Genomic DNA, 17,695 nt, shown 5'->3' on the forward strand with positions numbered 1-17,695 from the left:
AAGACTGCGAGAGCTCCTGGCCTATTGTGACTCAGACACTACCTTACACATACCCCATTCCCAAACTGAGGGCCCTGCCCCGCTATTTGCAGAGGTCCCCCCTGCACTAATCATGCCCTCGTATGTACTGCTCTTTCTGCTTAAGATGCCTCTTCTCCCTGTGTTCTCCCTTCAGCCATTTCTGACAGGCAGAAATCCTACTCATCGTTTAAGGCTTCCTCCAAAAACTTCGCTGCTTGCTTTCCCTGACCAGATGTGTGCTCCTCACTTTGTAATCCTCCTGGCCTTTGGCTTACACTGCCACTGTTGCTCTTTCCGGGGCAAGGACTAGGGTGAGGCAAGTGAGGTACTTGTCTAGGTACAAAATTTAAGGGGACACCAAAAAACTCAGTAATCAAATGTCTTCAAACCAGTCTCCAATCAGATTTCACTCGTTGCATTTTGTTGTTTCTTTTGTCTCTTTTAACTCAGAACATCCCGCCACTTTTTTTTACTCTTATCTTGTAAAAAGAAAAAAAGTGTACCATATTCAGTACGTATTGTAGAATCCCATTTTGCAATACTTAAACTGTTTTAATGAAATGTTTTTAAAAATCAAATTCAATGCACAAAATAGGTGATGAACAATCAAAAATGTTTTAATGAAGACAGGGTGGGTATTACTGACTTTTCCTGTGTCTTAGGCTCCAGTGTGGCTCCACCTGGCACTGGCTCTTTCATGTTGGCAAAGATGCATTCATTCTGTTCCCCTGCAGCTCCTAACCCAGGGCCTGGCGAGTCCTAGGCACGCATACATCAACCACAGTTTCCTGCTCCTTCCACCTAATCCTTCTCTCATTAAAAGAAGTAAAATAAAGCAGCAGCCATGATTAAGACACCTGAGGATAGAAGGCTAATGAAGGGAAGAATATGTAACAGGTTTGTATTCAAAGGCAATTAGATTGTTTCCAAGACAAAGAACTTCAGCTGCATCCTACATGTGAAAATAGACCACAAGGGGAGAAAAAAAAAAACTATTAAATATTTCTCATTTCAAAATGCCATTTTTTTGTGCCAGTAATAATCATCCTGAATAATGGAAGTCATCTTGGCCCCTTTTTATCCTTGGTGTAGATAATTTTTTGTCATAAACAGATATCCATTCTGGATGTAATATTAATATATAAGTTACAGCCCTTTTCCAGATCGTCTTATCTTTCAGTTTATAGATTTCTTTCTTGAAGCAGGGATGAAAAGAATTATCTGTTTGTGGGTGTTCACATTCTTTGTGATTTAATAACCGTTTTAACAGTCCTTTTTTGTAGGCCCTGAGACTTTAAAATAAAATCTGAAAGTATTCAGAGACAAGTAGGGTATCTCAGTATTACCATTGTGTTCATGTATTAATCAAAGGTTTAATTATTCAAGTCATTTCTTCAGGCATCATGATATCATCATATGTGGTCTCTTTACTAATCTGGTTAAAACCAGTTTGGCTCTCATGGTTCTGTAAATCCATATATAGTACTGAAAACCCTCAGTACTCACGGGAAAAAAAATTCCTAAAGTAACTTACTGAGATGCTGTACATTTTCATATTCATAACTGCAGTTTTTTTTTTTTTGACAGTATTTTATTTTGTTTTTGGTGAAAGCTTACACAGCAAGTTAGGTTCCGATTTGATAATTTCCACACAAAATGTTCAGTGACACTAGTTACATTTTTTTATAACCGTAAAAGTATAGTTTCTAGTTGTATATATAATACTATTTTGCTTAGTAATATGCTCTGTTTTTAGCATTATCTATTTTTTTTATTGTTATCAGAACATAAATACAAGCAGAATTTAAATGGCTTGGATAAGCACTGTCTGTATAAAAGGATAAATTCTTGTTTCTTGAATTAGAGTACGACTGCCTTTAATTATAGTGGAGAGCAATCTCTTTAGCTCCATCTTAAGACTGAACAATAATGAATAATTTTTTAAAAACCATGAAATATTTTTCACATGAAATAAAACTGATTCAAGCTTGGGGCTAGATTGCTCGTTTTGTTAGTCCAAGAAAATCTAGCACAGTTAAGATGTATGTTGCCTGTGCCTGGAGAATAAATCAGCCAGTGACTTGGATGCCTCATATTTTCCTTTGCATCGATATTTTTGGTGATTCAGAAATTATCTTTTGAAAGTTTAACTACAGTTTTAGATTTTATTACTGACTATTAAAAAAAAAAAAGAAAACCATTGCCACCAAGTCAATTCTGATTCCCAGAGGCCGTATAGGACAAGTGTAGAGCTGCCCCATAGGGTTTCCAAGGCTGTAATCTTTATGGGGGCAGACTGCCACATCTTTTTTCTGTGCAGCAACTGCTGGGTTCAAAACCACTCCTCTTCCTGTTAGCAGCTGAGCACTTAATCACTGCACCACCAGGTCTCCTTTTACTGACCATGTTGTTGTTGTTGCTAGGTGCCCCCAAGTCGGTTCCAACTCATAGCAACCCTGTGTGCAACAGAACAAAACACTGCATGGTCCTGCAGTCTTCAAAATGTTTGAGCCCATTGTTGCAGCCACTGTGTCAGCCCATCTCCTTGAGGGTCTTCCTCTTTTTCGCTGACTCTTGTGTTTACTGACCATAGGCTGAACTAAATTGGTATAGGAGTTAGTCATTCGCTGGGAAAGATGATCCAGATATGCTCCAGGCTAAGAAAGCAGTGTAGACCACTTTTTGAGGCAGTTGTCTTTTTCTTGCTTCCTCAAATTGTGTAGTAAAGAAGTAGAACAGGATGTGCATTGTAGACCAGGAGGGCTCATTGCTGTTACCCTAAGGAGAGGGAACTAGTTAGTCTGGAAATTGGCAAATCAGTTGCGGGTATCACTGGTCTCATAGTTGTTGCTGTAAGCAAGTGATTCATCAGGGAAGGAAGAGAAGACCTTCAACTTAACAGGTACTTGGTGCTTTAGAAAGTCTGTTGTTGCTGGGTACTGAATATCTGAGATAGTTTCGAACCTTAGATCAAAGGCAGCAATCTTGCTTCTCTTGTCTATTGCAGTATACTTAGCATCTATCAGTATGTCTGGTAAATTAGAAAACCCATTGTCATCCAGTCAATGACATGGCAACCCCATGTGTTACAGAGTAGAAGTACTCCATAGGGTTTTCTCGGGTGTAGTCTTTATGAAGCAGATTGCCAAGCCTTTCTTCCCTGGTACCACTGGACAGGATTGAACCGCTAACCTTTAGGTTAGTAATCTGGTAAACAGTATGTGTTTAATACATACTTGTTGATGAAATTTTAAAAGGTTCTAAACTTCATTGGGCCCCTGACTCCCACTCCAGGATATTATAAAGGAGCTATGAGAAACAAGGCAAGCAAATGACTGTAATTTATCTTCAGTAAATAATACCTATTGAGCACCAACTAAAGCACTGCTAGGTAATGTATGATATAGAAAGAAAAGGAACTGCTCCTTTTTCTGAGAACTACAAACAAGAGCTTTTTATACTCTTAAACACAAGATTCTTGAGGAGAGAGAACGTTTACCTGCCAAAGAAAGAAGAAAAACTTAAAGGAGTGTGACAATTAAGTAGGAATTTAAATAAAATAGGTTCGGATCAAAACAAAGGTTCTAAGACTAGAGCAAATGTATGGAGTCGGTGCAAACATCTCAACAAACGCAAAAGTGAAACAGTCCACGTAGCTTATAAATGGCTCCAAGAATCACTGTCTCTTGAAGTAGTCGGAAAGCTTGTGTATGATTTTGTCAGCCAACAGAGACACACTGTAATCACCCAGAACTGCACAAAGGGTAGAACAAAATCAGCCAACCTCTTTGCCTACCCACCCCGTATCACACCCCGTATCACACATACACAAACACACATACACTAGCTGTTCGTTTCTGAGGATTTCTGAGTTATGCATAATTCTCTGAATGCAGCCATGGGAGGAAACTGGTGAGGAAGAAGGAGGCATCTGACTTGGTGCATAAAACAAAGCAAAGCAAACACAGGCTTATACGAATTAGGACACCTTTCTCATCATCAAAAACAAATGGCCAGAGAAGCAGTACTGGTGTTGACCCTTCCTGCTTCCACACCCACTCCTCCTCTGGCTGACCCTTTGTGACTCCTTTTATTCTTCAGATCTGGCCTGGATGTATATAGGGTTTAAGCTGGTTTTACCTGTACACTAATTGCAACGCATCAACCAGTAAAGGAAGCAATATGATCCTCCCTAAATTCTATACCACACACAGGAACCCCAGACTTGAACTTAGAATTTGGGAGCCATCTATAACCTGCTCAAAATAGATCAACAAGGAAGCACACACAAACCCCCAAGATTCCAACCAGTGGACAAACCTTCCTAAAGCATTGGACTACAACAGGGTGGGGGTATTCTTCAAATATCCGTAAAGGAGGAGTTAGTGTGGAGGTGGTGCTTTAGGGTCAGAAGGCTGAGTTCTACTACTTACTAGCTGGGACAGTCACAGTCTGTCCCAACCTGATTTTCCACCTCTGTAATACAGGAATTGTAATTTACGACACACAGCTATGATGAAGGTAAAATGAGATAATGAAAGCAAAAGTAATTTGTAAACTCTCATCATCATTGTCATTGCTCCTTTTCCTCCCTAAAAAATACACAACAGGTGCCCAAGGAAAATGCCCACGTGTTTTTTGGGTATAATTCAGACCTTGATATGACCTTGGAAGACTGGTGATGTATAGATGTGCTTTCAAGTTCAGCAGACTGTTACCACCCGGGCTGCAGCATATGGCCATGCTGGTTATGCACTGTGCAACTCCATTCATGTCACTTGGAATCTGGGGCTGAAAACTAAGGATTGGCAGGGAGAAGTTTCAAGTGACACTTTCTATAATAAACTCATAAATGGTTAAGAGAACCAGATAGCTAGCTACCCATGCAAGTGGCATAAATAAATTTGAGAAGTACAGTAAATTTAATGAAAAAAGGAATCCGCCCCAAAGTTTTAACTAAGCATTTTTTATTAAGTTTTATTAAAATATAAAATATACAAAGATTAAAACTAAAAGTTTAGCATCACACACTTATTTTGAAATATGTACTATTTTACCACAAAGAAAGCGCTAGAAATGTATTAAGTCCTACTTTTAGTTCTGAGACCAGCCATAACAAAGTGTCTCCTAAAGTAAAAAAAAATTTTAAATAATAGCCCTAAGAAAACAGGAAGTTTCTTCCTCATGCAAATGAACTTTGCTCTAAAAAAAGAGAGAGAGAGACCTGGAAAAAGGAGAACATGATACTAAAGCCCTGGTCTACTTGAAGGCAGGGAACTCAGATCCTAGTATTTGGAGATTTTCCAGGAGTTTTCTCCCTTAAAGTTGTACTCAATAGGATCTTTAAAAAAATAAAAAATAAAATAAACTTGGAAAAGTTATTTTAATCTTCACCTGGAAGAATACTCAAGTGAAAAATAACATGTATGTTCTAAACAGCAATGAGGTAGGAAGCTAAATTTACCAGATATTAAAACATATTATGAATGAATAATAATTAAAATTTTGTGGTACCGATATGAGAACTGAATTGACAAATCTCTCAGTGGAACTCAGTAGTCCATAAATGGATTCTAGTATGTATAAAACCCCATCTCAAAAGATAAAAGTCCATTGGGAAGAAAAGATCATTGCATAAATTGTAATGATCTGAATAGTTAGTTATTGGGAGAAAAACCAACTCGTATCTTTACCTCGCATCATAAATAAAAAAATAAATTTTAGAATCTGTAAAGAAATGAAACAGAAAAATCAAGCTTTAGATGAACTAAAGAAAATAAGTATTTTCAAGCCTCTGGAAAAAGTGAATTTCTAAGGTTAGCAACAGTAAAAGAAATACAGATTTAACAGCACAAGAACAACTTAAGTTTGAAAGTTAAAAATTTAAAAGGCAAACAACAAGCTAGGAAACACAATCACCTATGGGAAGGGATTAATACCTTAAAGAGTTTAGATAAATAGGAATAAAAATTACTCAGACCCTAATAGGTAAGTGAGCAAAGGGCATGTTCAGAGATTTATGGAAGAGCTATCACAACTATATTAAACAAAAAGGTTTACCTGCACTTGTGATTTAAAAGAGCAGCACATACAAGAAAGATGCATCATTCCCCTATTAAATAGGCAAAATTAAAAAGGATAACACGGTAATACGGAGGATGCCGAGAAACAGACACACTTATGCATTCCTAGTGGCATTTCACAGGGGAACAACCTTTTAGAAATTGTTAATTTCTAAGTTATTAATTTGACAAAATATATCAAGGAGAGAAAAAAAGCTCATACTCTTTTACTCAGGGGTCACGTTTCTGGAGATAAAGAAAACACTCAAAGGTGCAGAAAAAGCCATATGCACTAGGGCACTCAGAATATTTTCTACGATTATGAGAGATTGGAAGCAACCAAATTCTCTAATAATCAGGAATTACTTCGGTAAAGTACAGAGCTTGGCAAATGTAGGCATTCAATATATATGTTTTGAATAACAAAAACACCTGAATGAATGGAATATACGTATGATGGAATGTTATTCAGCAAAAAATGATCACTAAATGAATAGCAATTCACTGCAGTTATATTGGGATTTTTCCCCCTCCTCTACCCAGCGTACTTACCAATCTCCCTCTGATAACAGCATCCCTTTCCTTTGAAGAACTCCTTTCCAATTCTGTGTGATGCTGGTGAAGATGTAGGTTGTGGTGGCCCAAATATCATCTCTGCCAGCAGGTGAGCATATGACCCACGTTGGACTAGTCACAATGTAACCTCTTCCTGGATCTAATAATCGGTCAAAGGAAGGATATGTTTTCCGCGCCTGACCAATATGAATCCTTTCCCAGAATTTTCCAAATTGGAAGTAGACAGTGGCTCTCTCTTTCTTTTGGGTCTATAAGGATGTTGGGAGGAGCCCTGGTGGTGCAGTGGTGAAAGCACATGGCTGCTAACCAAAAGGTCAGTGTTCCAACCCTCTAGCTGCTCCACAGGAAAAAGATGTGGCAGTCTGCTTCTGCTAAAGGTTTACAGCCTTGGAAACCCTATGGGGGCATTTCTGCTCTGACCTATAGGGTTGCTATGAGTCAGAATCAACTTGACAGCAGTAGGTTTGAAGGATGTTGACCTTGGACTTTTGGCAGCTGTATCCCCTGCTGGTTAGGCTCAGAAGTGCAGCAGGGAGAATGGAGGCAACATACAAAGACAAGAAGAGTTGGAGAGAGAATACAAAGATCTGAGGACATCTTCTGAGCCCCTGGATAATGCCATACCTGAAGCCCCTTTACTTCCCATTGTGTGGGCATTCTGGACACAAGGTTTGTAATGCTTAAGCAGATTTGAGTTGGAATCCAGTCCTTGACATCTGTGTCCTAACTCATACGGAAATAATTTTTGTACAATATTTTTGGGGACCAGAGTACTCTTAAAAATGTAGAACAGATCATGTCACTTCTCTGCTTAAAATTTTACATAGCTTTGCCTTGCCCTTAGACCAAGAAACCATCTCCTTACTGTGTCCTATGAGAGCCCTCAGGGTCTTCTCCCCCCAGATACCCCACCTTTCTCCCTCTCCCCTGCCTCTCCCCAGTCAGCTTATCTTTCCACGATACTCTTGTTCATTTCCACCACACCTACACCTCATGACCAGTTCCACACTGGTCAACTTTCTGTTCCTCCAACAATGGTCATTCCTCTCCTGGGGCCTTGCACTCCGGCCCAGACCTTCACAAGGCTGCTTCTTTCTTGTCATTCAGGTCCTATCTCAAATGATACCTCTGTAAGACCTTCCGTGACTGCTCACTCTACATTCTCTTTTACTTCATGATGTTGTTGTTGTGTGCCATCGAGTCAATTCTGACTCCTAGCAATCCTACAGGACAGAGTAGAACCACCCCATAGGCTTTCCTAGGCTGTAAATCTTTATGGGAGCAGATCGCTAGGTCTTTTCTCCTGCAGAGCCACTGGTGGGTTCAAATCACTGACCTTTTGGTAAGCAGCTGAGCACTTAACCATTGCACCACCAGGGCTCCTTTACTGCAGACTGCCTATGAGTCAGAATCAACTCAACAGCAACAGGATATAAATCTTAAATTATCTATTACTTGCATATTATCTGCCTTCTTTTTAAGAATGAGGAGTTTTTTAGGATGAAAACCTATATGTACACTGAGGTGAAACAATAAGCCTATGAGAAAAAACTGACAGAAAATATACCAGATTTATACGACTGAGCCAATAGGGATTGATTGTATCTAAATTCCCTTCTTCTTTCTTCTGTTTTCCAAATTTTCTGTAATGTTTGATTAATTAAAACAGAAGGAAAAAAAAGTGAGAACTCACTAAGCTTCCTGGTATTTTTATGAAGAATTTCAGTTTCCCCAGTCTTGATTTTCAGAAATTATAATGACAGGCTTCGCCAACAACCAGCATCAGAAAATCCCCCAATTTTAAAAGAAAAAGGGGAAAAAAATGAAAAGGAATGCTTAGTGCGATAGTTCATTATAGTGTAGCTAATCATAAGGGGAAAAACTTTTATGGAATCGTTTGTTAAAGCCAACAAAACACAAAATGTAACCAAGACAGGCTTTCTTTGCATACACATGAGCTCATATCAAGACATGCCAAAGATCAGACACAGTAGTAAAAATGCTTAGAATTGTTTGACCCAATGCCGGAGTCAAGTGCATAATGAAAAAGTATCCAGCGTTTTTATTATCTGCAACCTGAGAGTAGCTAATTGAGAATAAAAGACCTAGAGCCAAGAAATTCTGTAATTTTTATTTTTAAAGTGGCATTTGCAATTGTTTTACTTGACAATCCATGGAAGTTTTCCCAAATGCCAAGGTGACCACATGAGTATCTTAAGTCCACAGGGACCTTTCTGCTCCATCATATTTTATCTTCATTCCCAGTCCTCACCCGACTCTTTCACACACATGGACCTCGGCATTTCGGCCCTCCCAGAGACCTCACAATCACCCTTGCTGGTTTATTTGAGAGCTTCACCTTCTTTTCAGCCACCTAGTCTCAGGAGTCTTTAGGAGCCCTGATGGCAGCATAGTTAAAGAAGTCGGTTGCTAACCGAAAGGTTGGCGGTTTGAGCCACTCCATGGGAGAAAGATTTGGCAGTCTGCTTCTGTAAAGGTCACAGCCTTGGAAACCACATGGGGCAGTTCTACCTTGTCCTATACAGTCACTGTGCATTGGAATCGACTCGATGGCAACAGGTTTGGTTTTAGTCTCAACTTGATGGATAACTTCACTCACTTTTCCAACAAATAGCTATTGAGTACCTGTGTATGGTAGGTGCTGGGCATACAAGGCATTCTTCCCCCTCTGGAGCTTACAGGTTACTGAGAGAAATAACTAAAACAAGTGAATAAATTAATACAAATGTTGGTAAATTCTAGGAAGGAAACAAATAGGATGTCCTGCTAGGATGGTCAGGGAAGGCCCCTCTGAAAAGGTAAGTGGAGGCATGAGAAAGGGTCAGCCTAGGGCAGGAAAAAGCACAGCTTCTTGGGAGGCTGATATGACTGGAGCATCGTAAGCAAGAGGCTAAGTGGTGTGCATGAGCTTAGTGTGGTGAGAAGATGTCAGACCAAGCATGGTCTTACAGGTCATGATAAGGAGGCTGGCTTTTATTTAAAGTGCAATTTGAAACAACTGAAAGGTTTTAAGCTGAACAATGATATGACCTCATTTGATTTTTTCTTTATTCTTTTCCTTTATTTACCAGTTTTCAAAATAATGAGGTGTTCCTTACTAGCCTTCAAGACTTTTTGAAATATATATATCCTTATGAATTCATGCATTTCAATGTTTTGATTCGTTTTAATCTCTTGCAATTATTTTTATCAATAGTCAAATTATTTCATCTTGAATCATTGGGAGTCTCTTCAGATTGCCTCCCGAGCTCCTCTGACATGACTTCAGTGTCCTGGATTGCTTCATTGCTATCTAGTATGGCAAGATGTTCCAGGCTAGCCTTGTACATTTCTTGCCCTCGACCTGTAATCAGCTTATTCTCCAAGGAGCCCTGATTCCTTTTATTGGGAAATGGTATTTAGAAGTCACAATTCAAGGTATGATTTTAAAATCATCCTTGTTTCTACGTGGAGAATGGGATAAAAGAGGAAGAATATAATTGGAGGAACTACCTAGGCAGTAGCAGTAGTACAGGTGAGAGGTAACGGCCATTTGGTCTGAGTTATTGACCAAGAAATTGGCGTGAACTGGACTGATTTGAAATATGTTTTGGTGGCATGGCCAAGGCACTTGCTGTTGGGTTACATGTGGGGAATGAAAGACAAACAGGACTCAAGGTCAATGTCCAAGTTTTAGGGGAAGACTGATGGGGAATATCAATATCAGAACAATGAATATTCTGAGAAACATTTGAAGCAGACTATTTCAAATCTCAGTAATCTAAGGTTTATTTTAAAGTTATTGTATAAGCAATGTTTCAAAAAAAATCCCATCAACAAAGTATACATTACTCTACATAAACAATTTGTAAAAGTCATTTTTTTTTCTTTGTTTTTGGAGTAAGCTCTTCAAATTAGAATTAATGGGTCTCAGAGTCAGAACAGATTCATGACTAATTCCTTTGACAACATGAGCTGGGCCATGCTGACGACATGAGAGGAAGTAAGGGTGTTGGGAAATACTAGTCTAGCAACTCTCAAGAAGCTCTTCCTTATCTCCATGATATGCCTTTTGAGTCATTGCCTCTTTTGCCCTCAGTAAGTATTAGAATGAATAAGCCCTCTTCACATTCTTTTGTTGTTGTTGTTTGGTGCTTTGGTAGTATTTTTTGAACAGAGGAAATGAGAGGACAATCTGATTCAATGTTCAAGTAGTAACATCACATTCTAAAAAGGAGTTGCAAATTAATTTCTTCTCACAAATAAATACCCCGCATTCTCTCCTCTTTTTTTATTTGTCCATTTTCCAGCCCTATTAGCATTTTTCTGGCCTTTCCCATGCTCTCTCTTGATTTCTCCCCTCAGACTGAGGATCTGAACACTTCCCCTCTAGAAGGACAATACTATGAAATACACACTGGCATAAGCTACTAATTCCTCTGAATAAATGGTAACTTTCAAGAATATTAATAACCTATGTACTTTACATTTTTCATATTATTGATAAAATTACATTGCTCTTTTTTATTCAGGTCCAGAATTGTAATCTACCTTTGAATTCCTTAATTCATGGAATTGGAAATGGGGCAGGAATCAGTAAAATATCAGAGGAAATAGGGGAAAGGGTAGGCAAGACAGCTAGAACCAAAGATGTTCCAGGTCAACAGGGGTTGCTAGACCATGAGAGAGGCCACACACAGAGGGAGGGAAAGTGGGCTATCAATCAGCCAATATGAAAGATGGGAGGCATCTGAATGACCTCGAGGAAATGGTGAAGTATGGTCTCTGAGTAGGTAAACCAGCTGCTGAAACCAAGGCCCTCAACTGGGCAAGAAGGCAAAGGCAGATGTGGAGCCCAGGTGTCCAAGCAGGGGTCCAAGGAGTGGATGAAAAACATGGTGCAGCCCAAGGGACCAGATGGATAAGCAGACAGGTCTTCACAAAGACACTGTCAGAGCATGACTCTTGGTTCTAAGTCAAAACTCTCATCCTTCTGTCTTGTTTTTATGTGCAAGCTTCAAGAGCTGGCATAGCCTGGCAAGTGTTCTCCACAGCAAGATAGGATTCTGTATGTGCCGCTGGCTGGCCACAGCCCAGACATGGGGCAGGGTCCTTGGCAAGGTTGCACAGCTGCATGGGGAGGTGCAATGAGGAGGAAAGAGGCCCTTCCTTATATTTTTCATTGTTTTACACACTCCCATCTAATTTTAAGGGTACAAAGGGAATGGCAGCTGGTTTCTGAGTTTATAGGGAAAGTGCTAAAAGCAGGTAAGGAGTTGGGAAACTGTCTTGAAGTTTATAGAATGAAAAAGGCATTACTGTGTAACTGAGGGACTAATAGCTGTTCTGGGAACACTCTACCAGTGCTTTAGAGAGATGGTTGGCCATTTGTTTTAAAGAATTCAAAGAATAGCAAAAGCAATCTAGCAGTTTCAAGAATGACCATGGGCAAAAATTACAGAAGCAGAGGGTGAGGGAATATGCATGAGAGCCATTAAGCAGCTGGCCGTTAAGGAACATTTAATTTATAATAGGATCTACATCCATTGTACTGTAAAACAAATATTTTGTAATACTTCCCCTCCTACCTCCTTACCTTGCTATTTTCAGACTTTGATAGGATATGCTGTTGTTAGGTACCTGCCAAGTGGTTTCCAACACATAGTGACCCTGTGTACAACAGAATGAAACACTGCCCAGTCCTGCACCATCCTCACAATTGTTGCTATGTTTGTGCCCATTGTTGCAGCCACCAGGTCACTCCATCTCATTGAGAGTCCTCTTTTTCACGGACCCTCTACTTCACCAAGAATGACGTCCTTCTCCAGGGACTGGTCCTCCTGATAACATGTCCAAAGTACATTGGAAAAGTCTCATGATCCTCTCTTCTAAGGAGCATTCTGGCTGTGTTTCTTCCAAGACCGATTTGTTCATTCTGCTGGCAGACCATTATATATTCGATGTTCTTTGCCAACACCATGATTCTAAGGTATCAATTCTTCAGTCTTTCTTATTCATTGTCCAGCTTTGCATGCATATGAAGCGATTGAAAATACCATGGCTTGAGTTAGGCACACCTTAGTCCTCAGAGTGACATCTTTGCTTTTTAACACTTTAAAGAGGTCTTTTGCAGCAGATTTGCTCAATGCAATACGTCTTTTGATTTCTTGACTGATGTTTCCATGGGTGCTAGTTGTGGATCCAAGTAAAAGAAAATCCTTAACAACTTCAATATTTTCATCATTTATAATGATAATTGCTTATAGGTCCAGTCGTGAGGATTTTAGTTTTATGTTGAGGTGTAATCCATACTGAAGGCTATATATAGTCTTTGATCTTCATCAGGAAGTGCTTTAAAGTCCTCTCCATTCTCAGCAAGCAAGGCTGTGTCATCTGCATATTGCAGGTTGTTAATGAGATTTACTCTAAACCTGATGCCCCATTCTTCTTCATATAGCCCAGCTTCTCAGATTATTTGCTCAGCATGCAGTTTGACTAAGTATGGTGAAAGGATACAACCCCAATGCACATCTTTCTTGCTTTTAAACCATTCAGTATCTCCTTGTTCTGTTTGAATGACTGCCTCTTAGTCTATGTACAGGTTCCTCCTGAGCACAGTTAAGTGTTCTGGAATTCCCATTCTTCACAGTGTGTTATCCATAATTTGTTATGATCCACACAGTTGAATGCCTTTGCATAGTCAATAAAACACAGGTAAACATCTTTGCAAACACCTTTTTTCAACAACATAAACGGCTATTACACACATGGACCTCACCAAACAGAAGAAAAAGGAATCTAATTGACTTCATCTGTGGAAAGAGACAATGAAAAAGCTCAATATCATCAGTCACAAGGCCAGGGGCCGACTGCAGAAAAGACAATCAATTGCTCATATGGAAGTATAAGATGGAGTTAAAGAAAATTAAAACAAATCCACAAAAGCCAAAATACTACCTTGAGTATATCCCACCTGAATTTAAGGACCATCTCAAGAATAGATTTGACACACTGAACAATAATGACCAAAGACCAGATGAGTTGTGGGATGACATCAAGGACATCATACGTGAAAAAACCAAAAGGTCGTTAAAAAGACAGGAAAGAAAGAAAAGACCAAAATGGATGTCAGAAGAGACTCTGAAACTTGCTCTTGAACGTGGAATAGCTAAAGTGAATAGAAGAAATTGTGAAATAAAAGAGCTGAACTGGAGATTTCAACGGGCAGCTCAAGAAGACTAAGTAAAATATTATAATGAAATGTGCAAAGACCTGGAGATAGAAAACCAAAGGAGAAGAACACACTTGGCAGGCATCTCAAGCTGAAAGAACTGAAGAAAAAATTGAAGCCTTGAGTTAGAATTTTGAAGGATTCTGTGGGCAAAATTCTGAATGATGCTGGAAGCATCAAAAGAAGATGGAAGGAATACACAGAGTCACTGTACCAAAAAGAACTGGCTGACATTCAGCCATCTCAGGAAGTAACATTTGATCAAGAACTGATGGTATTGAAGGAAGAACCAACATGCACTGAAGGCATTGGCGAAAAACAAGACTCCAAGAGTTGACAGAATACCAATTGAGATGTTTCAACAAACAGATGCAGCTCTGGAGGTGCTCACTCATTTATGCCAAGAAATCTGGAAGACAGCTACCTTGCCAACCGATAGGAAGAGATCCGTATTTGTCCCCATGCCAAAGAAAGGTGATTCAACAGAATGTGGAAATTATCAAACAATATCATTAATATCGTACACAAGTGAAATTTTGCTGAAGATAATTCAAAAACAATTGCAGCAGGACATCAACAGGGAACTGTTAGAAAATCAATATGGACTCAGAAGAGAACCTGGAATGAGGGCTATCATTACTGATGTCAGATGGATCTTAGTTGAAAGCAGAGAACACCAAAAATATTTTAACCTATATTTTATTGACTATGCAAAGTTATTTGACTGTGTGGATCCTAACAAATTATGGATAAAATTGTGAAGAATGGGAATTCCAGAACAATTGTGTTCATGCAGAACCTGTACATAGACAAAGAAGCAGTTGTTCAAACAGAGCAAGGGGATACTGCATGGTTTAAAATCAGGAAGAGTGTGCTTCAGCGGTGTATCCTTTCACCATATTTATTCAATCTGACTGCTGAGCAAATAATCTGAGAAGCCAGACTATATGAAGATGAATGCAGCATCAGGAGTGGAGGAAGTCTCATTAACAACCTGCAAGATGCAGATGACATAACCTATCTTGCTGAGAATGAAGAGAACTTTAAGCGCTTACTAATGAAGATCAAAGATTAAGCCTTCTATATGGATTACTCCTCAACATAAAGAAAACAAAAATCCTCACAACTGGACCTGTAAGCAACATTGTGATAAACGGAGAAAATATTGAAGTTGTCAAGGATTTCCTTTTACTTGGATCCACAATCAACACATAGAGAAACAGCAGTCCAGAAATCAAAGGATATATATTGCATCGGCAAATTTGCGGCAAAGGACTCTTTACGGTGTTAAAAAGCAAAGATGTCACTCTGAGGACTAAGGTGCGCCTGACCCAAGCCATGGTGTTTTCAGTTGCCCCATATGCATGCAAAAGCTGTGTGATGAATAAGGAAGATTGAAGAAAAATTAATGTCTTTGAATTATAGTGTTGGTGAAAAATATTGAGTATAACATGTACTGCCAGAAGAATGAACAAGACTGTCTTGGATGAAGTATAGCCAGGGTGCTCCGTGCTCTTGTACTTTGGGCATGTTATCAGGAAATACCAGTCCCTGGAGAAGGATATCATGCTTGGTAAAATAGAGGGTCAGTGAAAAACAGGAAGACTCTTAATTAGATGGATTGACCCAGTGGCTGCAACAGTGACTGCAAGGGTGGGGCAGTGTTTCGTTCTGTTGTACATAGGGTCGCTATATGTCGGAACCAACTGGAAGGTACCTAACAACAACAAAGACAACATCTTTCTGGTATTTTCTGCTTTCAACGAAGGCCAATCTGACATCAGCAATGATACCCCTTGTTCCAGGTCCTCTTCTGAATCCATCTTGACTTTCTGGCAGTTCCCTGTCAATGTACTGCTGCAACCGTTTTTGAATTATCTTCAGCAAAATTTTATTTTCGTGTGATATTAATGATATCGTTTGACAATTTTCACATTCTGTTGGATCACCCTTCTTTGAAATGCGTATAAATATGATCTCTTCCGGTTGGTTGACCAGGTAGCTGTCTTCCAAGTTTCTGGGCATAGACAAGTGAGCACTTCCAGGGCTGCATCCATTTGATGAAACATTTCAATTGGTATTCCATCAATTCCTGAAGCTTTGTTTTTCACTGATAACTTTAGTGCAGCTTGGATTATAGAATAGAAAAACAAGGTGAAGCTCTAATAGAATGTGGTTTGCTCACATTCATCAGTATTGAGGAAAGTATTCGGCATGTGTTTTTAATACATTGTAATTCCAAAACATTGCATTTTTTTCTTCAGTCTATTGTAATGTCCCCATGTTGCTTCACTTAAAATTTTACAATTCATAAAAGGTTAGGGCTTGCGCCAGTGAATGTGCCCAAATGTTTCATTTGACATGGAACACATGTGCTTCTTTCTTTGTTAGTGACTAACCCCCTCTGAGTACTTAATTCTTAATAAATATTAAGTAATGTACTTGCTTTTTATGTTCTTGGCTAGAAATTACATGACTGGGCATACTCTCAAATTTTGCACCTTTTTGCATAATGTGCTTTTTGTAATAAGCAATCAAAATAGAGTTGTATTCAAATACTTCATTCAATTTGAAATAGAGAGAGATTCTAGGACCTTCAAAGCGCCAAGAAAATGTGACTCGTCAGTGAAATTGTATGAAATAAATCCTCCGGGATAAACTGAGGAATGTTTTTCTTACCATAAACTCCAGAAGTGGAAGGAGAAATTTTTTTAAAGAGGAAATATCTCAAGTGCGGTGTTGTTAACAACTATAACAATTATTCCAGTTATTTCAGGTTATGCATTTTAACCTGAATCCCTCCAAATGAACATATTGGACTCTGATTTAACTAGAAGGGACTACAATTTTTAGAGCACTGAACTCCAACTTGTATGTAGTAAGATTTTTTTCGCTGTGTTACTGACCTAGTTTCAGACAGAGACTCACAAACCCCAGGTCCCTAGGAGAGCAGGAAGAAAAGTTACTTGCTTATGTTCTGCAATTTATTACACTAATTTATGGTCCTTCAAGTCTGGGCAGGGGATGGGCTGTTCTTGCTTTATAGAAGAATGTTTTTGTCCTTTGTTGGGGATGTTTCCAGCAATTTAACAATTGACTCTAATAGAATCTTATGAATAAAACTAATGAAAACATGAAGAAATGAACTCCAGAGACCAAACATACAGTAGCTTATTGTTCACTCTCTGGAGAATAGAAATACCTTCTCTAACAAGGTACAATGGCGCAAACAGGAACTAACACTCGGGTTTCAGTGCACAAGGCATTCAGGGTCAGGAGGAGGCTAACACTGCTGACCTTAATCTGCTCAGAAGGAGCAAGCTCCACAAACGGGTATAAGCAAAAAGGTAAATGTGTTTCAACTTTTAGATGTGTTCAGATGGTTATTAAAATTCTTTGTCCTCTGACGCATCTCAGTATTTTTGTGAAGGGGCTATGTAAAGTAAATAGTGTTTTCTCTTTCACTAAAATCAATCCTTATTTTCCTATTCTGTTGAGTTTTTGGAGCCCTGGTGGCACAGTGGTTAAGAGCTCGGCAGCTAACCCAAAGACTGGCAGTTCAAATCCACCAGCTGCTCCTTGGAAACACTATGAGGCAGTTCTGCTCTGTCCTATAGAGTTGCTAGGAGTCAGAATCCACTTGACGGCAATGGGTTCTTGGGTTTTTAGGAATACGTGGTGTCTTAGTCATCTAGTGCTGCTGTACCAGAAATACCACAAGTGGATGGCTTTAACAAAGAAGAATTTATTCTCTCACAGCCTAGTAGGCTACAAGTCCAAATTCAGGGCATCATCTCCAGAGGAA

This window comes from Loxodonta africana, chromosome 13 (assembly GCF_030014295.1).
Source record: "Loxodonta africana isolate mLoxAfr1 chromosome 13, mLoxAfr1.hap2, whole genome shotgun sequence".
NCBI lineage: Eukaryota > Metazoa > Chordata > Mammalia > Proboscidea > Elephantidae > Loxodonta > Loxodonta africana.